Below are 3085 nucleotides of genomic sequence, written 5' to 3' on the forward strand. Positions count from 1 at the left end.
TACGCAGCCAAAATATTGTCTGAGATCAGGCGTCCAGGGATAAAACACTACAAGAAATTTGCTCATTAGCGGCGACCCAAAGTCGCCGCTAATGAGCAAAACGTCGCCGCTATTGATCAATAGCGGCAACCCTTGGCCGCTATTCAGTGGCTGGTATTAATCCGCCACTGATGATCAATAGCGGCAACATCTGGGGTCGCCGCTATTAATGGGTCAATAGCGGCGACTAAAAGTCGCCGCTATTGACTTTTTTTTGTTGCCGCAAAAAAGCTTGAAATGGGCCGAGTGTCGCCGCTGATGATGGTCAAGAGCGGCGACAAAAATGTCGCCGCTATTGACAGTCAGTAGCGGCGACCCAAAAGGTCGCCGCTACTGACTATCAATAGCGACGACCTTTTGGGTCGCCGCTATTGATAGTCAATAGCGGCGACCTTCTAGGTCGCTGCTATTGATGGACAGTAGCGGCGACATCTAGGTCGCCGCTAATGATATTTAAAAAAAAAAAAAAAAAAAAAAAAAAAAAAAAAAAAAAAAAAAAAACCTGCTTATAATAGATGTTATTATATAACAGTTATGAGAATTACATCAAGCCTATTTATAGTCAAATCGCTCGAGATAACTAAAGTTATGATTCCACGGCAGCTGAACAACTAGAAGTCATGAGCAATAAGAAATATAGCTCCTAACTTTCAAATACACAAACTGATCATTCCAAAAATTGACCCAAAAAGCATACACCCAACCTCCAAGCCTCCAGGGAAGCAAAATGAAAGATCTTTGTATTTAAGAGGCAGCTGCTTTTCTGGAGGGTAACCTCAAACGAAGCACCCCAACCTGGGCTACCTGTCTCTTCATTATTAGCCATCCTAAAAAATATCCCTCCTGCACACAATAATACAAGTCTGAGATGCACAAAGTTATTACAAAATCACTAGCTAAATTATAATACATATTCCGGCAGAAACACAAAGCTTGACACTCAAGACCTCACAATAAATTTTTAGTACCCTCAAGTCCTCTATTTTAACCCTAAAATTGTGCTTATAAAGATCTCCAAAAAACCTTAACATTATGTCCAAATCAGCATAAATTGTTGCTCGAAATCCAAAAATTCCAACAATCATATTGGGTATTACCTCTCCAAGAAATTAAGAAAACCAATCTCCTAAAATCAGTTTACAACAACCTTTGAAATCTTCCTGTGAGCTCCTGTTTGGCCAGAAATCTAAAGCCTGAGAAGTGAGAAAGGGAAACTTGTTTTATTAGAATCAAATGATCACCACATAGACAATAGGCCTATTCATGTATACAGCAAATTATCTCACTCCATACAAAGACATAAAACAGAGTACTTGTACCAAAAGAAGGAAAAAATCTGTTATCGCTAGAATAGGGTTTCAAAAACACACAAAAAAATGAAATAAGTTATGAACTATTCTAGTATTAAATGGAACTAACTTCCATTTTCTCACTGATTGCATAGTGTTCTTCTAGTTAAAGAAATGTAAATCATGTTGGCCTTAAACTGATTAATTGCAATGCTTTTGTATTGCTTCATCATGTCATCATAGCACACATTGAGCATATAAATTACCTTGCACTCATTGTTAAACAAGTATTTAACTCAATCCTTCAGCACCATGAGATGACCAGACATGTTTGCCAAATTCTTCAAGTACCAAAATTTTCATAATCACAAACAACAGGGTATATTATGAAAGCTGGGTTGGTAATGCCAGGAATTCTATTGCCTAGCACTAACCATAGATTCTTATGCTTGCTACAAGGATCAAAACGAGAAAGCAAAGAAATGGATCCAAAAGCCCATCTATAATAGTATTCTCTGATCACCATAATCATATAGTTAATGTGTGTTTTAACAATAAACGACATATATTTTATTCCTAGACAAAAATTAATGCTAAAACATAATGACCACAAATGCTAGAAGCCATATATTCAAGACAAGACAAGAAAAGGCAGTTATTACCAGAAATTTCCACCTCCTTGTCGTTCTTGCAAAAGACAAGACCTGATCAAGGTGTCAATTGGTGATCCCCTAAGAGCATTTCCAAGCTCTTTACATGTCCAGAGGATTAATCCCCCTCGGGTAAATATTAGTAACTGCTCTAACATCTCCTACACTTGTACACACCCTGCAATCAGATCCAGAATATATCAGAATACCAAACCCAGGGATTCAAACATGAATTGGAAAGAAAGGAAATTAGAAGAAAAAAAAAAAACTGCATGCAAAGGTAAAGAACATCTACATAAACATATGTACTTCCATTACAGACCTGCCACTTAAAAGACGAGAAAAAAAAATGAAAAGATGAAAATTAATGCATGTAATGATTCTTAACATTTTGGAAGTAAAGAAGAGTATAGGTATACCTCATCCAAATAGTTGTCTAGAAGCTCCGCAAAACCTGTGCAATTAAGACCCACAGTCAATAATATATTCTTTTACAAATAACACAATTATAAGTTTTTCTTTTTGTTAGATTATGTCAATGACTGCCCAAACAGGTGAACTAAATATAAATTACAAGAAACTCTTAACCATAATAATAAGAAAAACAATAATTTGTAACTCCATATGACGTGTAAAATTTATGAAAATTGATAATGTAGAATGCCAAGACCTAATTTTTTGATAATGAAACACATTTAAATTGAAAAATAATGACAATACAAGAGATTTGATTTGTTGTTATAAGACCTAATGCCCCAAAAATGCATATATTTTCACTTACTGGCTCCTTATTAATTCCAGTACCCGCTCATATTCATTCAATATATAGCGGTAAGACAATCCACTACAAAGAATGCTAAAAGAAAAACAATCAAATAGTTCCACGTATCTTCGTTTTCTTTTTTATTTTTTTGTTATTACTTCCGCATGCAGTAACAACATGATTCTCGTTCAAAAAAAAAAAAAAGGTTAAAAGCATTAAATGTTAATCCTACCACATACATGTAAACGGTAAAAACAAAAAGAAAACAAACAAAGAAAGAAAAAACAAGAAGGAATTATTATTGAAGAAAAACAACGCATGCTCTAACAAGTACCAGAAGTTGA

The 3085-nt window shown here is 35.2% G+C and overlaps 1 long non-coding RNA gene across 1 annotated transcript; it reads right to left on the minus strand.

The window, feature by feature from the left end:
- Nucleotides 1–589: 589 nt before the first annotated feature.
- LOC132172593 (uncharacterized) lies at nucleotides 590–2184 on the minus strand. The gene is made up of 3 exons (XR_015913028.1): nucleotides 1991–2184; nucleotides 1137–1232; nucleotides 590–882 (listed from the first exon to the last, which is right to left on the minus strand). It is a non-coding gene; the product is annotated as an uncharacterized LOC132172593 (long non-coding RNA).
- Nucleotides 2185–3085: the final 901 nt, after the last annotated feature.

This window comes from Corylus avellana, chromosome 8 (genome assembly GCF_965113065.1).
Source record: "Corylus avellana chromosome 8, dhCorAvel1.hap1.2, whole genome shotgun sequence".
In the NCBI taxonomy this organism is placed as follows: domain Eukaryota; kingdom Viridiplantae; phylum Streptophyta; class Magnoliopsida; order Fagales; family Betulaceae; genus Corylus; species Corylus avellana.